This window comes from Hyperolius riggenbachi, chromosome 9, assembly GCF_040937935.1.
Source record: "Hyperolius riggenbachi isolate aHypRig1 chromosome 9, aHypRig1.pri, whole genome shotgun sequence".
NCBI classification, from domain to species: Eukaryota; Metazoa; Chordata; class Amphibia; order Anura; family Hyperoliidae; genus Hyperolius; species Hyperolius riggenbachi.
In genome coordinates, this window is record NC_090654.1 from 176,112,720 (window position 1) to 176,135,141 (window position 22,422).

At 42.7% G+C, this 22,422-nt stretch overlaps 1 protein-coding gene across 6 annotated transcripts in view; it reads left to right on the forward strand.

Annotated features, from left to right (window-relative positions):
- Window positions 1–22,422, forward strand: part of FLNB (filamin B) — a 353,424-nt gene that overhangs the window by 85,755 nt on the left and 245,247 nt on the right. The window lies entirely within an intron of this gene.

The following is a 22,422-nucleotide window of genomic DNA, read 5'->3' on the forward strand; positions in this document are numbered from 1 at the left end:
TATCCCAGTTATAAAACCGTTTAAATTATGTCCCTATCACAATGTTTGCCGCCAATATTTTAGTTGGAAATAAAGGTGCATTTTTTTCAGTTTTGCGTCCATCCCTAATTACAAGCCCATAGTTTATAAAGTAACAGTGTTATACCCTCTTGACATAAATATTTAAAAAGTTCAGTCCCTAAGGTAACTATTTATGTATTTTTTTTAAATTGTAAATTTTTTATTATTTTTTTAATTACAAAAAAAAAAATTGGGGGAGTGTGGGAGGTAAGGAGTTAATTTTTTGTGTAAAACAAGTTTATTTGTGTGTAAAAAATGGTTAGGGTGTAGTTTTACTATTTGGCCACAAGATGGCAACATTACCAATTTGTTTCATGCGACCTGCAAGCGTCCTTCCGGACGCTTGCAGGAAGTAGAAAGAGGCTGGGACTTTGTTATTTTTTCACAATGATCGCGCTGCTCAGCCGAGCGGCAGCAGATCATTGCGGGGCTTAGATCAACGAACGGGAATGGATTTTCCCGTTCGTTGATCTCTGGGCGAGCGGGCGGCGGCGTGTTTACTAGCGGCGGGCGGCGTGTTTACGAGCGGGAGCGCGGACAGCGGCGGGAGTGCGCAGAGTACGGATTTCTCCGTCCCTGGGGGTGAAAGGATGGAAAAAGGGGTGGAGAAATCCGTACGCGCGGGGGTAAAGTGGTTAAACATTGTAAGATTTAAAATGCACACCTATAAAATGTACACTTCTAGTGTAAATGGACTATAAATTACTATTTTTCCTATGTGGCTGTCACTTACAGTAGGTAGTGAATATTTAACAGATCTGACTAGTCAATCTACTTATAGGGTATTTTCAGTTATTTATTTTACTAAAGCACTTACTGAATAATAATACCGTATATTCCGGCGTATAAGACGACTGGGCATATAAGACAACCCCCCAACTTTTCCAGTTAAAATATAGCGTTTGGGATATACTCGCCGTATAAGACTACCCCTCTTCCAACGCACAGCAAATTAAAATAAAAAAATCATGTACTGGTGCTATGTATGAACAGATACTGGTGCTGTTCTGTGTGTTGCCCAGTATATAACAGTATATAGTCAATTGACTTGTTGCATTGGTCAACTCGACTGGTCAGCTCTCCTTGTCTACCTGTTTATCAGAGTGGTATGTAAGAATAGATTGCGCTCCCTCAGCAGGGAGATCTGAGAGGCGGTAACAGGATAGGGCGTATCACCCGGCATCAATGACACCCGGCGTATAAGACGACTCCCAACTTTTCAGAAGATTTTTAAGGGTTAAAAAGTAGTCTTATACGCAGGAAAATACAATAATAATAATAATTGCAGTATTTGTATAGCGCCTTTCTCCTGTTGGACTCAAAGCGCTTGTGAGGCAGCCACTAGAGCGCACTCAATAGGCAGTAGCAGTGTTAAGGCTCATACACACGGGGTACGGCCGTCGCGGCAACCACGTGGCACGCGCGTGTTGCGGCGACGGTTCGCCCGTGTGTATGACGCGCGCGCCCCGAACCGTCGCCAGTCGGAGCTGTCGCCAGGCGATTGACATGTTCAATCGCCGGCTACAGCCGTCGCCGCAACCTCGCCAGAACTGTCGCTAGTCCCGCATGTGTATGCGGGCTAGCGACAGCTACCCACACACGGCACACGGAGCTTCCGGCGGGGGAGGAGGAACCTCGGCGACAGCTTCCGCCGCATCGCTAATCCCTCTGCTGCAGTGTGGATGCAGAGGGACTTGGCGACGAGCTGTCGCCGAACTGTCGCCGAACTGTCGCGCACACGCTCCTGTGTGCAGCGACAGCTACAATTGTCCCCCCGTGAGTACTTAGCTTAAAGGAGACTTGCCCAAGAAACTCCTTACTGAAATAGGGGCTGGCTTACTGAACAGGCAAAGCCGAGATTTGAACCCAGGTCTCCTGTGTCAGAGGCAGAGCCCTTAACCATTACACTATCCAGCCAATGGCAGTTGATCAGTCCATTTCCAAAATGGCATGCAAATAAATTGAAAAGCTGACTCCATTCTTTGTATACTGCAGATCCTTTTCATAGAGTGCCTTTGTAATGCAAAGAATTTCATATTAGGAGATTGGACTAGTCCGAAATCTGTCAGATCCAGAGGTGGGACAAGGTCCTCCAGCACCCAAGGCTGAGACACCAAAGTGCGCCCCTCCATCCCTGCCACCCCAGCCGTCACACACTGATTGCTATCAGGGCCGGATTTCTGGAAAGGCCACAAAGGTCAAGGCCTAAAATTCAGCAGGGCGCTGGACTTGGAGAGATAAGAGGTCACATGTCAAAGTAAATCACTTCTGCTTTGCTCTATTCTGCCTGATTTCCAGAGATCCCTGCATCTCTCTCACTGCAGAGTGTATGTGATGACAGTCAGCATCTGTTGTCATCTGAGGATCTTGTCCTTAGTATAATGAGTGGGGACATACAAGCTGCTGTGAGAAGAAAAATATATGGGCTCAAGTAGTAGAACTTTTGAGTTCAGATTAGTTTCTTTATGCACGCATTCACGGACAGGAATTATCAGCTCTCCTCTCCCCCGACTGATGTTTTATTACTTGGTCAGAGCTGTTAAAGACCTGAGACCAATTTATGGTGTGTTTTCTTTCCTGACAGCAACATTCTCTTTGCTACAGTTTAACTCTTTCCTGACATGTTTTAGAAGCAGCAAAGCATTGTTCTGTGTTAGCCATCAGTGAAAGCAGGATGTTTTGAAACAGAATGACAACTGTATTACATTTATTTATATTTACAAAACAATGTATGCATCTCCTGCTGACTTTATATATATCTGGGTTCTCCAACATCTTACATCTTGTATACAGGAACAAAGTCTGAAGATGACTCATTAGCCAAAGGCTCACTATTTTCTTTTGGTTAGCCAATAAATATTATTCTATTACAAAACGTAAAAACTTCCTGCTGTCTTAACTTGCCCCAAGTGCTAAATTGTCACTGTGTAAAGTACACCTGAGCTTATGCTAGATACACATGATGCAATTTTCGGACAGATTTACTGTCAGATCGACTATTTCCAACATGTCCCATCTGCTATCCGATAGATTTTCTGAATGATTTTTTTTTCATAGAAATGAACGGAAAATCGATTGAAAAATTGATCGGAAATCAGATCAGACATTGGAAATAATCGATCTGACAGTAAATCTGTCAGAATTGCATCGTGTGTACCTAGCATTACACTACATCTATGCCAGCGTGTGTAGTGTTGGATCCTTCTACTTACCTGTTCTGCTTTGGATGGGTTTCTCTCCTTTGCGCTGCACCATCACCTGTTTGTGACTCTGACTGAAGCAAGTCGCACAAAGGACAAAGAAGCAGCGCATTTTCTGTCCTCTCGGGCTTCTTGTTATTACGCACTCCTGTACTGATGTGCACAGCAGCCGAGGCTGGGAGTGTTATGGGTATGTGTACTTGACAAGTGCTGCTCATATATGAGCATCATTTCTGAATTATGCAAGCCCAGAACACTATCGGCTGCTGTGCATCCAGGCTGGAGTGCAAAATTACATGGAGTGGACAGAGCATGCACTGCTTCTTTGAACGGGGGGGGGGGGGGGGGGGGCAAAGCAGCAAAACAGACAGGAGCCCATGTAACCCAGTGATCACTAGTCAGAGTTGGACAGAATGGGGGGGGGGGGGGGGCGGTTGGTGACAGCCGGCCTAGGGCGAGGGAAAGTACAAATCCGGCCCTGATTGCTATTAGACTAAGAGGTGCCACAGGACCCACAACCTCCCCAACACCTTAATATCTAGTTATCAGGCTTGCAGTCACTGCTTTGTATCCCCTTTTCTTATTTCTTTCTGCTTAAAACACAATTAGGAATGACAGCTGAATGAATTGTGCGCCCCCTCCTACACTGCACCCTGAGGCTGGAGCCTCTCCAGCCTATGCCTCGGCCCGGCCCTGGTCAGATCTGTCCATTTTTTACTACCTGTGTGTGTTTGCAACATAGGGGAAAAAAAGTAATTTATAGTGCATTTTACACTGGGAGAAATGTACATTTTATGTAAATGATTTTTAAAGAGACACTAAAGCGAAAAAATTTTTATAATCAGAATCAGAATCAGAATCAATTTATTTTCGCCAAGTAAGTTTGCACCTACAAGGAATTTGTCTTGGCAGTTGCTTAACAAACGCAAACAAAAACAATACAAGGACAGACAGTGTGAATATTACAAGTTAAGGACATTATAAGTATAGTGGCAGTAAGCAATGTGAGAATTGTTCATGTTTAGTTCTGTGCTGATTACTTTCAGTCCTAGCAGCTCTAACGTGGTTCAGCATTAAGTATGGCTACCGCTTGAGGAAAAAAACTGTTCCTGTGTCTAGAGGTTTTGGTAGCGATTGACCGGAATCTTACTCCTGAAGGCATGCACTGGAAGATGGAGTGAGCTGGGTGAGAGGGGTCAGAGGCAATTTTGGATGCTCTCTTTCTGCACCTGGTAGTGTAAAGATCCTGCAGGGAAGGTAAGCTACAGCCAATTATCCTTTCCGCTGATCGGATGATGCGCTGCAGCCTCCCCTTTTCTAATGCTGAGCAGGAGCTGAACCATACAGTCATGGATGATGTTATGGTGGATTCGATGATTGCAGTGTAGAACTGCACCATTAGATTTTAAGGTTGGCCAAACTTTTTCATCTGCCGCAGATGGTACATTCTCTGTTGTGCTTTCTTGACAATAGTGGCGGTGTTGTTGTCCCATTTTAAGTCGTTTGAGATCGTGGACCCAAGAAACTTGAATGACTCTACTTGGGTTATTGTGGATCCATTTATGGTTAAGGGGAGGTGCTGGGGGGGAGATCTCCTAAAGTCTATTATCATCTCCGCTGCTGTTTGCGATCTGCTTGCGGGTGCGGATCCGCTAGGGTAATGTATTTCAATGGGCTGGTGCACACCAGAGCGTTAGGCGTTTTGCAGAAACGCATACTCCCGGGCTGCTGCAGATTTTGGATTGCGGATGCGTTTCTGCCTCAATGTTAAGTATAGGAAAACCGCAAACCGCTCTGAAAAACGGCACTTCAGAGCGGTTTGCCAGGCGTTTTTTGTTACAGTAGCTGTTCAGTAACAGCTTTACTGTAACAATACATGAAATCTACTATACCAAAACCGCTACACAAAACCGCAAAACGCTAGCTGAAACGCTGCAGAAAAATAAGAAAAAGCGTTTCAAAATCTGCTAGCATTTTGCGGATCTGCTAGCGGTTTTTGGTGTGCACCGGGCCTAAGTGGTTTTGAAAATAAATATATCCCTGAGAATCCCCTATAAAGAGATGGACTAGTCCAGTGGTGCTCAACCTTTTTTGGCCCGAGGGCCGAACTTCAAATTAAGAGAAATCTCAAGGGCCGGAACACATGCATACAAAATTTCAATGTAAAACTTTTAACGTTTTTCTAGTAACAGTTAACATGGTGTTGGAAATGGAAAGAAAACGACAATATAAGAATTGTTGTACTTACCATTTGATGCACATTTTCTTAATGAGAAGTTTGCGGCTGTTTTTCAGAAACCAATTTCTGGATATTTGGCTCCAAATTTGTAACATTTATTCTTAATATAGAATGAAGATGATCATCTGTGATGCGAGAACGTGAGGAGGCTGTCTGCTCTGTGTGGGGCGGAGGGGGCTGTCAGCTCTGTGTGGGGCTGAGGAAACTGTCAGCTCTGTGTGGGGCTGAGGAGGCTGCCCGCGGTGTCCTGCGGAGGAGAGGATAGGGTAGTGTTGCGCCGTAGTTATAGTATCGGCTGAGGAGGCTGCCCGCGGTGTCCTGCGGAGGAGGAGAGGATCGGGTGGTATTGCGTGTCGCACTCGGCAGGTATTACGTAGTCCCGCGCATACACCAGCGTGTGCTCCGTATTCAGCCCCGGGTAGCGCTGGGATAGTTAGAAAGCCTCGCTCATTGGTTACTGAAGGAACCTTCCTCCAATAGGAATTAGGCTGATTCCTATTGGAGGACGGTTCCTGCAGTAACCAATGAGCGAGTCTTTCTAACTATATCAGCGCTACCCGGGGCTGAATACGAGCACACGCGGGTGTATGCGCGCGACTACTTATCTGCCGAGTGCCGATACTAGTACAATACCACCCGATCCTCTCTCTCCGCAGGACACCGCCTCGCGGGCCACAAATGGCCCGCGGGCCGTAGGTTGGGCACTGCTGGACTAGTCCAAAACCTGTCACTTCTGTCAGATTTCTACTACCTACTGTAAGTGACAGCAACATAGGAGAAAAGTAATTTATGGCTCATTTTACTCTGTAAAAAAATGTACTTCTTATTTGTATATGTTTGCACATATTTTAAACTTCACAATTTTTCGCGGTAGTAGGAAAATGAACCAGGATAGAAAGCACCAGTGTGGTTTGAATTATGAAATATCATAATTTCCTTATGAAATCTTTATAGTGTACGTGATTGGGGGTGTGTCAGGGGCATGGTTAGAGGTGTGGCAGGGGTGTGGCTTACATGTCCCTCTTTCTGATCTCAAAAAGTTGGGAGGTATGCATTAGGTATTTACAGATTGTGACAGCGCAGTCACATGAACCTCAACAAAAGATGCCCGAAACTTAACAAAAGTTGCCTAGGTGTGTTGAGTTTGTTGAGGTTCAGTATGTTTGATATAGTCCTATAGATGGGCTGTAGATATTGCTTTCTATACTTTTTTTTTTTTTTCTTTTTTTGCTCTACAGCTTTTTTTTTTTTTTTTTTTTTTTAAACCATTACATGACTCGACCTTTTAATGGGACCGTTACTACTACTGAACTCTACAGGTTGCTGATGGTCATGGGATAGGAGAGCTAGTGAGCTGTTACCAGGCTGATTAGCCAATATTGTCACACATGGCAAGTTCCCAAATATGGGAGTGACCCTTCAACTTTCAGAGGCGATGGTGATGTTTCATAATATGTTATCTCCAGTTTGTGGGAGACACTTGGTAGAAGAGTTAATTAGGGACTGTTGTAATTGGCAAAATGTCAATCAGTGCTCATATCTCTGGTAGAGCAGTGACAGGCTGAGACGGATGACTGTGTAGATTAGAAAGCTGTAACAATGCACTCGGGAAGGGCGTAGATCATTTCTCTTGTATTTGTCATCCAATATTCTAAACGTGTTGCTTAACAGAGTATTGTCCTGCTAAGTGGTGCAGTGATTCTATGCGGTATTGTGGAGGCTGCGTTACACAGGTCAGCGTGCTCTCTATTCACTGCAGGAGGAACAATTGTACATTTACATGTACAAGTACACAAAGTGAATTCAGCTGCCGGACTGATTCCAGAATTAATAATATGAAATAATTGGCTTTGTTACTGGTGTAGGAATGTAGTAATTCTGTGCAGCGGTATTGAGCAGGTAGAGGACTTGGAGGAGATGTCTGTGAGACAAACTAAGCGTGCTGCCATCATTGCCAAGTCTGCTGTTCCGTTTCTCTCATGTCACTCTACCTGCAGTGTGATTTGCAATGTTTAAATAAGTACTCCAGGTTTAGAAGAGACCGCTGCATAGCCTACTGATTTGCCGCATCAATGTAATTTTTTTTTAATCTGAGGCCTTAACAATCTGAATTTTGATTTTAAAATGGTGCTCACTTGATCTGTACTTCCGGTTTATGAGCTGCAATGTTCTATATATGTGGGCTTGGTTGGTTGTTAGGACACTCCCATTTTGATTCAAATCCATGCAACAGGAAGGACTTTAGTGCACCTGGGTGTGTCCTAATGCCTCTTTTCCATAAGCTGCTGACAGGCGATTGTCATGCTCAGATGTTCCGAGAGACGTTTTATCACTGCAAGTTAACGCCGCATTTCATAGCAGCCGAATGTCGCTTGTGTCCGACAGCCAGGTGGCCGAACTGCTCAATAAAAGTTCAGCTGTCTGTGGAAAAGAGGCCTTAAAGTGAACCGAGCTTCAATTTAAGCCCCCAGGGTAGCTCAATAGCATATTAAAAATGCATGCTAACAATGTGGCTCATTACATTTAAATATTTGTTAGAGGCTTTTATTGCACTACTTTCTGGCCTGACATCCACAGAAAGAGCAGGCAGATAAGGATTGCTGTTATTAGCAGTAGCAATAACCAAACAAAAGCTTTCATTAGTGGGGGGTGGGGAGATAGTTTATTCACACCTTCCCTTGGATAAATAAGGGAAGAGGGGAGGATGGCAGCTCCTACAGCTATTAGAAACCTGGACAAACTGTGGGAGGTGCTTGACTACTACACTGAACAGTACTAGTTACTGCTCCCGTTATTCCCTGATGAAGTGGGTTTGATCCTGCAAAACGCCTTGCATTGTGGAGTGTATAATTACATTTCATTGTTGACTATTAAATCAACCAATTCAGTGTCTACTTACTAGGGAGGTAAGTCTACCACAACCTCCTCTTTTTTAAACATTTTTTTTAACGGTTTTATCCTGTTATTGGCGCCTCTGTTCCTCCTTGCTACAATATGCTTCTTCTGGCACAATGACTGCTGCTGCCTACTGCAGAGATGTTTCTCTGAATTTACAGACAGAATCTAAAATGTCTGCCCAAGGATGTCACACCCTTTAAATGTAAAGGACATGAACTTCCTTCACTGTTGTCTCTCCCTTTGCTCCTGTTCCATTGGTGCAGCTTGGTTAGAGCCACATCCCCGCTCTGGCTCCCTCTCAGCTGCTCATTTGCCGTTCCGCCTCCAACTCCGCCTCTGCTCTGATCGTAGTTAGAGCAGGGCTACAAAAAAATGGCCGCCGATGTTCACAAATGTAGACTCTAGTGGCTCTTGTAGCTCTGCTCTAATTACAAACGAAACAGAGGGGGGAGTCAAAGCAGCAGCTGGTAAGGCGCCAGAGTGGGGACTCAGCGACACATACCTGCGACACAAATGTGTCGTCGCACATGGGCTGGGGACCCATGGTCTGTGGCTAAAAGTATTAGAGGCAGATAATCAGCACAATGCCAGGCAATTAGTATTTTAAAATAAATAAACTTATTACTACAGGTGTACTTTAATGTCTGGGAACATTTTGCTATAAGGGACTTTACATTTCTGTATGAAAAATTTCAGTGAAAACCTATGCATAAATAACAGTGAACATTGGTAGTTTCACTTAGTTTTATTAGTCTGTCATCAGCAGTGTGTGGCCTCTCAGTGTGTGTAGTAGTTGTATAGACTAGTATTGTAGTGAGAGCAGACTGTAAAGAGATGGTATCATTTGTCTTGCTAGCGCTTCTCCTAGCGTTTCACAATAAACCACTTCTGGTGAACATGAATAACGAACATATAATAAGTCCCTGAGATATTTATGGACATGCATTAAATGATTGCCTCAGTTTTACAGATTCATTCTTCCCCAGGGACCTCAATAAATCCTAATACCACATTCTTAAAAATGATCCAGCTTTCCCATTAAGCAGAATGTACACACATACCGATGACATCATGATGTGTTTCTCCATGCTTCCTCCATCATAAGGTTTCCCTCCGGTATAAGCCTGTGAGAACTTTGCCAGCCATGGACACTTGCTGGGTCAAAGCCAGATTTCTATTGGATGTTTATCGTGCATTCTTTGAGATTTAAGTACAAATACTTGTATGTAGTATGAAACGGAGTATGGTCAAACCTTATTAGTGAAACCGTTTGTCCTGAGCTCCCTTAAAGGCCAACTGAAGTGAGATGGATATGGAAGCTGCCATCTTTAATTTGTTTAAACAATTCAAATTGCCTGGATGTCCTGCTGATCCACTTCTAATACGTTTAGCCATAGACCCCGAACAAGCTTGGAGATCAGATGTTTCTGTCAAAAATCTGACAAGTTTAGCTGCATGTGTGATTCAGGCACCACTGCGGCCAAAGAGACCAGTAGTACTGGCAGGCAACTGGTATTGTTTATAGAGACTGAAGCAAGTCTAAATTTACTTTTTTAACATGCAGTCATGTGAAGCAGTACATCCCCTGCTAAAACGCTGCTATCCCGCAGCAAAACGAGAGGTTTATACCCCCCAAATCCCCTCTCCTACCTCCGGGGAGCACTTCCTCCTAGAGGCAGAGCTAATGGCTGACCGACAGCAGAGCCCACAAGCAGCCTAAGAAGTTGGTCTTCACTACCCTGAGTACTGCCAGCGATTTGTGCCGATTAGTTGAGTTCTGGATAACCAGGATTAATCCGTAATAACAAAAAGCAGTGCCTTAGAAGAAGCTGAAATCATATGAATCTTAAATAATGAAAAAAAAGTTTTATAAATCACATTGTGTATTGCCTGCATTAATTTGGTTGTATTTAGTATATAGGTTAAAACTGATCTAATCGAATGTAGTTGCTGCTGAATTTCATTTGTCCAGCTTCAGTTTACATGGTAAATGCAAACGAATGTGTGTGAACTTGTAAAAATGAGTCTCACTGATCATCCCTGTGCTGACACTCCTACAGTAATTACCTGCCATAGGTTCTAACCATTTCCAAACTCTCAGAAAATAGTTGCTGTTTAACTTGTTATCAGCCTGGGCCCTTTTAGCGATTACACCACAGTAAAATTATATCATGCTGATGTGGCAGGGCTTTAAACAAATCACTGTAGTTTGGGACAGTAATAATCACCCTAAAGCTCCCTAAATTAGTAGCCCATAATCCTGTTTAACAGAGATTCTTATGTCGAGATTATCCAGTGATCTAGTGAGATTTCATGTAGGCGGATCTCAAATAAATTTTTAACTATGAGCTCATTTTGCTGAGTGTAATTGTACTCTGTACTAATCTAGCAAAGGCTGTCTGTTTTACGAATGAGTAAATCGGTACATGTCTTGAATACACATGATATCATAAAGGAAAATACACAGGTAAAATGCATTAGTAATTACAGTAGTCTTTGCAGAATATGTCACCACTTGCATGCATTCAGGATTGATTATGTTGGCCATGTTTTCCAGAAAGCCAGCTATTTGCAGTCTGCCCCAAACATGCCCATAGTTTTGTCCTTTCCTATGTTTACATATTGAATTCAGGATGTCCTTGTTCAGATAATGCGTTGTCAGTCACAGTTCTAAAATGTATCCAACAAGCCAGTTTTCGGGGCCTCCTTAAAGGACCACGGTCACAATTCTTTATAAAAACATAAATGTACTATTCTCTAAGAGTAAAATGCACTACAAATAATTTTTTTCCCCAATGTTTGTCAGTTACAGTAGATATTAAAAATCTGGCTGATCTGTCAGGTTTAATATTAGTCCATTATTAGCCTCGATAGGATCCAGAGGCTTCCCTCTCCCGAGGTTAGTACCCCCCAGGGGCATTTTTTTAGATACAGATCCTTTAAGAGTTCTGTCTTTGATGTGGGAGACCAGGGTTCGTATCCTGGTTAGGGTCAGTACCTACTCAATAAGGAGTCCTTAGGCAAGCCTCCCTAACAACCCTAAAGCCTCATCTACACGGGTAGATGAGGCTGCGATCCGGCAGCTCGATTAGCTGCCGGATCGCCTCTTACGCGTGCCCGCCACGTCCCCGCTCGCCGCATTCGATTCCCTGCTCGTGCCCGCTTGTCCCCGCCGGCGCCGCTTATCTTCCGCTCGATTCCCTGCCATTGTCCCCTCGCGGGAAGCGAGCAGGGAATCGGCGGTGCGGAGATCCGTCCTGTCGGATCTTATCAATCGAGCCGCATCAGCGGCTCGATTGATAAGGAGCATCGCGGCCGCATCTACTCGTGTAGATGCGGCTTAACAGCTCTTAAACTATTCCAGGCAGGAGAAAAGCGCTATACAAATGTTCGGATTATTATTATTATGGGGACAGGAAATTAGTAGAAATCTCTCAGCGAAAATATAAACAGTGGACCAACACTTTTTAACGCTACTAAAAATTTATGTGTTTTGCATCAAATAAGACCTGTGCAGTAACATCTTCTTTGCAAACCTAATATGCTCACCCTCTCCCCTCAACACAACAATATATAGATCATTTAATAGACTAGGAAAATACCGCTCCACTCACAGAAAGGAGACCGTGCCGGAACATAGGGCTGCCCAGCCCAATCGCAAGATCAAGTGAACAAAGTCTGCACGATGTCTCCACAATCCAACGTTTATTCAGGACTTATCCAGATCAGATATAAAAAAGTACTTAGACTGACATGTTTCGAACCAACACGGTTCTTAATCAAAGCCATTTATGACTTACGTCTACAAGGGTTTTATATAGAGGATGGTGGGCAAAACCAGAGGAGGGTTAACAGACCAACCACACCCATTATGGGTGGTAACCCAAGGTCTGCATCCTCCAAGCTAGTTGCCCCACCAGCCCTAACACTGTATATACAAATTTAAAACAGATTAAAACCCAAAATTAAATAACAGACATAAAAACCAAAAAAGAAACAAATATACGCACTTAAAGGTAAGGACATATCAACCTTCTACAATAATTTACAATCTTGTACACAGTAAATATAATCATGAACAGGCAAAAGGTTCCAATCGGGCCTAGGAAACAGGCAGGTAGTAAAGTGAAATACAAGGACAAGATGAGGTTAGAGTAGAATTAACCAGTCACCAAGGCTAAATCCCATCTGGCATTCAAACCCCTAGGGGCCCTGGTCCCCAATCGAAAGATCCAAAAGGCCTCTCTTTTCCAGATCAAGGCTAAAAGATCTCCCCCTCTTTTGGGTAAGAAGACCCTCTCAATGTCCTGAAAACAAAAACTGGACATGTTGCCCCCATGCTCCACGCGAAAATGTTTCGCCACATTCGAAATACTGTTTGTAAGCCACCCGGCCCCCAAGTAATGCTCAGCAATACGAGCCTTTAGGGGCCTAGTGGTGCATCCTACATATTGAACTGAACAAATGTTACAAGTAATTCAATAGATAAATTTTTTTTTGTGTTGCAATTAATAAAATGTTTGATGGGGGAAACATGTCCGTTAGAAAGAGAAACAATAGTATGGGTTTTCAAATGCATAGAACAATAGTGGCAGGAGGCCACTCCACATCTAAATGACCCCTTAAGAGTTAGCCATGTCGAAGATCCAGAGGGGGATTTTAATTAACTAGGTGATAGGAGGCTTCCCAATGTTGGTGCCCTCCTACTCGCAAAACTAACCCCCCCCCCCCCCCCCCCCCGAAGAAAGGGCTGTAAATCCCCATCACCCTCTAGGATAGGTAAATATTTTCTCACAATGTCGGTCACCTGATGGAATTCTACACTGTAGGTAGTAACAAAGACCGGTTTCTCACTAGACTTATTTTTGGATCCACCGAGTCTAATTAATTGTTCCCTGGGGATAGCATTGGCTTTGGCTTTTGCCTTATCTATAGTCCATTTTGGATATCCTCTAGTCAACAGCCGTTTCTCTACCGTGTCAAATTCCAAGTTCACACTAGATATGTCCGAGCAATTCCTGCGGGCTCTGATAAATTCGCCAACCGGAATCGCTCGGACTTTGTGAGCAGGATGATAACTACTGGCCCGTAGGATGGAATTTCCGGCACAAGATTTTCTGTAAGTTTTTGTATAAATGATACCTTTATCTCCATCGCCCCTTAAAGTGAAGTCCAAAAGTCAATGCTATCCTGCTGCCAAACATAAGTAAACTGGAGATTACACTTGTTGTCATTTAGATGGGCTATAAATGCATCCACCTCATCTCGACCAGCCTTCCAAATTATCAGAATATCGTCTATAAATCTCCCGTACCACGCAACCCCTGTCATCGGGCGCCCCCCACCTCCAAAGATGTGGAACTCCTCCCACCATCCCATATAAAGATTCGCTAGGGATGGGGAGAACTTTGCTCCCATGGAGACTCCACACCTCTGGAGATAGAAAGCCTGTCAAACATAAAGTAATTGCGGGCCAGGAGATATTCTACAGCACTACAGAGGAACACCCGGAGATCCGAAGAATAATCCGAATATTTCTCTAAATGATACTGAAGCGCTATGAGGGCCAAATGATGAGGTATACCGGAACATAAAGATTTGACATCAATAGTCAACCAGCTGTAATTACATTTACAAGTCAAATTCTCAAAACTAGCCAAGAGATGCTTGGAATCCCTAAGATAACCAGGCAACCTCTTAACCAAGGGTTGCAATAAAGAATCCACCCAGTCACTTAGGCGCTGACCCAGAGAACAAATCCCAGCAACAATGGGCCTGCCCTCCGGGTGAGCGCCCGGTTTATGGATTTTAGGAAGGTGGTGGAACACCGGAACAATAGGGGATTGTTTAGGTGTAATAAGTAGTGATAAAGTTATTAGTGAATGAATGGGAGCAGCGTTGAAATGTAAAAATTACTCGGGTGCATAAGGTGAAAACAACCCTGCGGACTGAAGCAGTTAATAAATTATATTTTGTTGTACTCCTACTTTTATTGTATTTTCCTAGAATCGACATACATTTTATTGATTATTGGGTAAGCTGTTCATTTTTCTGGGAGCTGTCCCCCCTTTTTTGTGGTTAATTGTTGAGTACATAAGCTTTTACAAAAATAGTGATTTGATGTGCAAAAAGTTGGATACCTCTGAGAAATAGTGTACCTCCAAGTTTGCTAAAAAAATGTAGCTACAAGTAACTCTCATAACGTCAATGGAAAAAAAAAGTGGTGTTTTTTTCTTTGTTGCCAGAGACTGTTTGTTTAAGGCCAGGAATGAAATTGGTCTCTTGCAATCACTGGATGATGACTATTGGCACATCTATCAGAGATCGTGTGCTGTGATCCTTGTCATGTTGTATGAGTCCTCCGACACAGATTTATTTTGTTTTTCTCCTTCCCTCCGGCCTCGTGCCATCATCTGACTTCAATTTACAAATGTCCTGGGAAAAATGTAGAACAAATTGGGGAGAATTTTAAAGCTTAAACTAAACCTAATGACATCTGATAGATAACCTGTTGACAACCATGTCTGGAATGGTGGAACTAAGTGAAACTGCAAATGAGTCTCCTTAATAACCTACCTTTTCTGCAGTTTCTGTGGAGTTTTTATGATCTGCATCATTTATATAGATGTTGTTTGTAATTTATAGTATAAATCCAGGCTCGGAAAAGAGACTTTACTGCCCTCAATGTGGCCAAGCTGATATCCAATAATGCAATTGCTGTCCACCACCACTACGTTTTATATAAAAACAAAAGTTTGCTTTCTTAAAACAGAAAGAATTTGCGATAATTCAGGTTGGAGTGAGCTTGAGATGTCTCCCAGGGCATCACTGCTGAATATATGCAAATTAACCATTGTACCCTTAGAAGCTAAACACACCTCCAGAACCGCTGGAATGCAATGATGTGTCAGCTTGGTAATTTGTACAGAGCCATAATAATCCAACATGCATACAGACTGTTTCGGATACGTTATATATAGGATGTTTTTTGTTGCTCTTATGATCTCACAGACCAAGTCACACCTCCCGGGGTGCTCTGCTCTGCGTTTGTTCTGTTTTTCTGATTCCTGTTGATTTCCTGGGCATTTTATACCTCCTTTGAGTGTGTTTACTTATGTTCCTTTTAAATAGGGATGAGTAAAAATGGTAAAAGTTTGGTAGAAGCATTGTAGACTAGTTTTGGAACGATTTCCTCCAGTTTTGGAGAAAAAATATTATTTTGTCTGCAAGATGCCTGCACATATTGTAGATTTTGGAAAAAATCTTCCAGGTCCCTATTATTAAATCTGCCTCATATCTGTGATAAAAAAAATTCTGTATGGGAATGTCAGTCTGGTGTAATAAGTACCAGATTTTAAATAAAGAAAAACTGCATCCCATTGTCACCAGTTGGCATTTCCAGGATGCTCATAGTAATATTTTTCAAGAAGATGGGAGTTTTTGTAATGCTCTGAATTCCAGTGGGAACAATCTACAGTATTTGTACAAAAATAGTGTATGGTTGTAAATAAAGTGAAATGTAAACTTTTTGTGTTTGTAATGTAGAAAACCTGACTGACTGTAAAATGATAGCATTTAATAGCATCAAATTACAAACTCGCTTGTGTAGCACTGTCAAATGATATATCAATTTCTTTTTTTTTTTTTTTTTTTTTTTATGAACATGAAGCTTAATTTTAATGAACATCCTCAGAATGGAGCAATCCTTTAGCACTGTTTTTAGAAATCTCTTGACTGACCTTTATGGACCACAAAGAGTTAATATTCTTGAACATGAGCTTTGTGTTATTAAAATTGATCTATTTTTGGCTTATTTTGCACCTCCTGACCTTTGTTCAAAAGCCATTCTCCCAAAATTCCATCAATTGGAGTAAGTGGAAAGGTCTCCCCTGAGAGTTTTTGAAAAATTGGCAGCACTGAATGAACAATGAGTGAATTCACTCTCCAATTCATGGCCTCCAGCCCAAATGAAATGAAACAAGCTGCAATGGTTCATGAAATGTTTCAGCATGACTTAGAATACTGCCACACCATCCTCCCAGGACACGTTAAATCATTCTTTAGTGACCGATGCTGAGGAACCTTGTTTGAAAAAATATGCACACCGAGCAAGTCTTTTGAAGAAACATGCAGGCTCTGTTCCTCAGAGCAGTGTCTTCCATCACAAACATAATGAGCTTTCCGAAACTCTGGCGTTTATTATTGTCAGCGTAAACAATGTCCACTAGGAGGAGTCTCAAAGAGGAAGTAAGAGTGTTTCTTTGCTAGTCTGAAGTTTGATTCAAAAAGCATAATTCTAGCCACAACAGTATGTGTCATTTCTTGATTGCCTGAGCGGCTTATGCTTTTTTTTTTTTTATTCATGCAGTGATGTCATTTTGTGAACAATTACAGCACAGTAACTAGGAAGGAACAAGGTGGTGGCACCTATGAGGGGCGGTATAACAGTTACAGGTATGTGCCCTCTGACTCTCCAGTAGATGTTGCCACTGAGCACAAACAAGGAGCAGTCTAAACCAGAACACCACAAAGGGGTTGATGGGCTTTCTTGGATACCATTTAGGTTAGGACTTCAGGACACTTGAGATGGAAACATCTAAAGGGCAGTACTGATGAAAATAACAGAACATCATATAGAAACGTACAATGCATTGGTGTGGGCAGGCAGCTGATGAATGAAGTCATAATAAGAGAATGGGTTAGAACTGGCTTAAGTCAATTCAGTGGTGTTGTTCTAGCGAATGTTGTCAGTGGTAAATCATGACTTAAGGACCCATTTCCATTTGCTAATGGGAGCCGAAGGGAAGCGATGTGGCTACTCGTTACTTCTGCTCCCATTCGCGTCACTTCCGCATCCACCCAATCTCTTCCATTCGGGGAATGCGAAAGTGACATGCGAGAATATACTCTGATTGCTTTGCACCGCTCCGGATAACCAGCACACAATAGAAACTGTTCCATTGCCTTGCATTGGTTACAGTTCAGCCACGGTGAATGCATGTAGTGCAAATGGGCCCTTAGGATCAGAAAATGAAATGTGAAAACTAAGAAGGTCAGTTAGGAAACAGTTTTCTCAGGAACCAATCGGATGCACCAGGTTTCCTGTAATACTTTCTTCCCATTTAGGCATGGAAGCGATCTCTAGCAGCAACATGAATATTTAATCATGGCACGTAGCTAAAGACTTCTTTATGGCAAAAGGACAGAATCCGGTCCAACAGTAGAGTTCAAGTAGGCTGGACTGGGATTAGACACACACTGTTGCTGATACTGATCTAGGTGGCATGAAATGTAGAGGGCAAATTTTTAAAATGCAATGTCTGGAATATCAGAACAGGTGCACAGAGTCCTGTGAGCTGCGTAGCTTGCTAAATAAGATGTTGCCTGTCCGAGGTGCCAGCATAGGAGCTATGGAAGCTGTTGGCCTGAACCAGTGTTATTTCCATGGCCTTACAGGGAGAATTCTTCCACAGCCTCCCTTTTTGCACAAAGCAGACCTTCCCAGACCACAGCCACACTTGTCTAGCTGAGGTGAACTCTGAGATAGGAACTGGCTGAGGTACGGTGTTCAAATTTCTTGCCCTGTCATTGGCCATTAACAAAACCAATAAGAAAAATTAACCCAACTTGCTGGATTGCTGATGCAACTGCTTCCTTTGCACTTGCTGCAGCTAACGTTTAGATTAAATGATCTTTGTAGTTGAATGGAGTTTTGGTAGCCAGTCAATGAAAATGTGCTCTTGGTAATAAAGTCCACAAAGGCAGGCACCACCTTAAAGGGAACCTTAACTGAACGGGGGTAAAGAGTTTCACTTACCTGGGGCTATTACCAGCCCCCTGCAGCAGTCCTGTGCCCTCGGAGCCGCTCTGGAATCCTCCGGTCCCCCGCTGTCACTTAGTTTCGTTTTTGACGACTCACCAGTCGGCCGGCCACCATGCGTATTATTGGACGCATTCCCTACTGCAATTAGCGCTGTTGCGGACTGCAACATGTACAAAAATATGCGTTGCCGCATTCCGCACGCGTATCTTTGTATGCGTTGCAGTCCGCAACAGCGCTAATTGCAGTAGGGAATGCGTCCAATAATACGCATGGCGGCCTGCCGACTGGTGAGTCGTCAAAAACGAAACTAAGTGACAGCGGGGGACCGGGGATTCCAGAGCGGCTCAGAGGGCACAGGACTGCTGCAGAGGGCTGGTAATAGCCCCAGGTAAGTGAAACTCTTTACCCCCCGTTCAGTTAAGGTTCCCTTTAAAGTAAAATATAGCTATTTATTAAAAAAATGGTTAAAAAGTCATGCTGTAAAAATGGCTACAGCGATAGCCATTTCATGCTTCATGCTCTTTCTCAAGCTGTGTTGCCATATACACTATTTTTATTTAAGTATTTCTATAGCGCCGATATATTATGCAGCGCTGTACAGAGTATATTTTCTTGTCACTAACTGTCCCTCAAAGGGGCTCACAATATAGTCCCTACCATAGAACTATGTCTATGTATGTATTGTGTAGTGCATATATCATAATCTAGGGCCAATTTAAGGGGAAGCTAATTAACTTATCTGTATGTTTTTGGGACATGGGTGGAAATCCAAGAGCCTGGAGGAAACCCACGCAGACACAGGGAGAACATACAAACTCCTTGCAGATGTTGACCTGGCTGGGATTCGAACCAGGGAACCAGCACTGCAAGGCGAGAGCACTAGCCACTACGCCACCGTGCTGCCCTACGTCACCATGCTACACTAAACACAAATGCATCCTAACCTATAATACCAACATCAACCAATGATTTCAAAGTAGCAAGTAACCAATGGTATGGAGCGATATGTATGGATGAACTGATGGTGAACTACTGAACAAACACTCTCACCAATAAGTTCATCAAAGCGCAGCTGATGCAATCCGAAAGGCTGACCAGGCAGCTCCCACAAGTGTGCACCTAGTGGCGATAAATACACCTAACCCACCGCCACGAACAAGACGCGCCCGGTCACTTACATCATAGTGTGCGCCAATATATGGTGCACGCATACAAAAAGACGGAACCACGTCATAATGTAATATGTGCCACAATACGGCGCATGTGTACATACAGACACAACCACCCAATGAAACCATATACTGCACGTGCGCAATAAAGACTCATAGGCGTACATAGCAACACTGTTGTAAACAAAAACAGCTGCCCACCCAGAGAGTAAGTTGAGTGGTAACCATAGAGACACCAGCACGGTCAACTGATTGATACATCCGCTGCCCTGTAAACATATTAATACAAAAATGTTTTAACCCCATTATAAAAAATCAGCGTATCGTCCAGATATTAGCCAGATTGCAAGAGCAATTATACATAAATCGTAAATCTATGACCATAGCAAGGAAAGAAATATGACAATCTGCAGAATATCCAAACAGGTCAAATACAAAAATGCAAGTTATATTCCCTATTTAAACCCCCTTGTCCCATCACATCCAATTTTTTAATCCACCAGGCTTCTCTACAAAGTAATTCATCTTGTTTACTTATCACCCCAGTTGCTAGGCACACGATCAATAACATGTACTTTAAGTTGTGTAAATTATGCTTTTGTATCTCTCAACCTTTGCATAGTTATTCCCACATATCCAGGGCCACGGGGACATTTTATCAAATAAACTACATATGAGGAGTCAAATGTATAGTAACCCCTAATTATAAACCGTGTGCCCTTGGCAGGGTGGGAAAATGAGTCGCCTTTAGGTATATAACTACAGAGATGACAACACAGGCATGGGTATGTCCCTACTCTACCAGTCGAAGTAGAAGATGTCGAAGGCGTCTGGTGATGAAAGATCTTATCATGAACAGTGGGTGCTCTCTTAAAAGAGAGCAGAGGGGGATACTGAAAGTCTGGCACTCGTGGGAAAGCCCCCTGCAACAGGTGCCAGTGTTTCTTGATAGCCTGTCCAGTCTGTTGACTACAAATTGAGTAAGTAGAGGCAAAAGACAAGCGAGGTGATAAACGTGACTCCCAAGGTCTATGATTTCTTATCTTAAGAGTATCATCAGGATAACCCCAATCTGGAATTTTTTGTTTTAACACTTCTTGTTGATCAATTAAAAAAGCAGGTTCAGAAACTATCCTTTTGATCCTTGTGATTTGGCTATCAGGATGCCACGTGATACAGGGGCTTTGGGCATTGGCACAACAGATCCTTTGATCATGGGTGCTCCTTCTCTCCATTTGGATTTGCTGTGCTCTTGGTAATGACATTCACCATGACCAGGCATAAAAACCTCAGCATCTCCTTCCCCCTCCTTTGCCTGCCTCCTTTTTATTTTATCCTGAATTTGCTACATTTTTAATATTGGGCATTATTATAGAATACGTATAGAACTTCACTTTTTCCCTGCAGGCACTACCTCATTCCACCCCTAGACTCTTGTTAGATGCTTATTTTGTAGGCCTCAACATCATAACATTAAATCAGACAATCCTCAAATCTGCTCCCTTTCGAAGGTTGATATATCTGCAAGACTCTCTTATCTATTTTGGGTTGAATCTTTTCTATTAAACTTGCAATGCTTTTCCAAGGCTGTACATTCTTTGCATCATACTGAAATTCATAAATAAGCTTTTTATAGGAATGTGATTATAATTTGTGAAATTAGGGAGGTATAAGACTTGTGTCTGCAGGGACCATAGACGATTCCTTGCAAGTGGTTTCCCGTATGATATGTGCGCTTGTCTGTGATTGTATGCAGGTGGGTTTTTACAATAGACAGTTAATTTCAATGGGGAATCACATGCTTTGTGCAAAATAAAGTAGTGGGGGTTGTTTTTATTTTATTTTGTTTTTTTTGTTTGTTTTTTACAGAATCTTAGATGGCTCCTGAAAATGCAGCAGCCCCATAGGAAAGCATTACTATGCGTTTTGCATTGCGGCAAAATGCCGGTGACTTCAACAAGTATGACACCTGCCTTACTGTTAATTTAGTGTAGGATCTGGATAGATTCACCTAAACATACATCAACTTCTCCTAGTTTTCTTTTTGGTCAGCACCATCTGCATCGTTATGCTCCTAATTCCACCTCAGGGTTGAGGATTATAGCCTTGTATATGAGGTAGGTTAGTGTACCAGACTGAAGCACTGTGGAAGCCCCACAAAGCTGGTGTGGAAATTTCATTTCATACAGTATGAATCACTTTCTCTGTAGCTGGATTTGAGGAAAGCATAAACGAAAAAAAATCTGTTTACTCAGGTGAGATTTATAAAGAGACCTTGGTTGTATAATTTTTGCAAAACGTCAAACAAGAATTAAGCTTTCTCCATGGTTTTCTTGAACACCATATTCTTTATGTACCATCGAATGTTTCCCCTGTGAAAACATCTTTTTATATACTTTTATGACTCGTTTTTTTTTTTTTTTAAAGAAAATCCCTATGACATCGTAATATACAGAAGGAATGGTTTGACATCTTGTAGTTTGGGTAATTTAGCGTTCTGTTTATGTGTCGGGAAAGTCGTAGAGGAATATGTTAAAGGAAACATGTAGTGAGGGAAATAAGAAGATGGCACTATTCCCCTTTGCAAATGCCTGTTGCCTGACTCTCATGTTGATCTATGTACTGGCTTTAGTGGTTTGAGTCGCACACCTGAAATGCTTTTTGCAAGACTGCTGAGTCAGAACATCTGTTTGCTAGTGCGCCGTTGGAGAAGATAGTTAATATATCAGTAATCTGCATTATTGTGGATTTACTTGGACTCTATTCTCACACTCACCCCTCCCCCCTAGTACCTAACACGAATCCCCCATCCCCTTTGATACCTAACACTAGCCCTACCTCCCACTGCCTAACACTATCCCCTCTACCCTTTACACCTCATCCCCTGTGCTCAACACTATCCCCTGGTGCCCAAACAACCAAAAGTATGGTAGACATTGGCCTTCTATAGCCAATAGAAACCAGTAGGATACTGAAACTAACACCTATTTTATTCAATGTAATAGCTGTTTAGCTACTTACTATGACAACAGC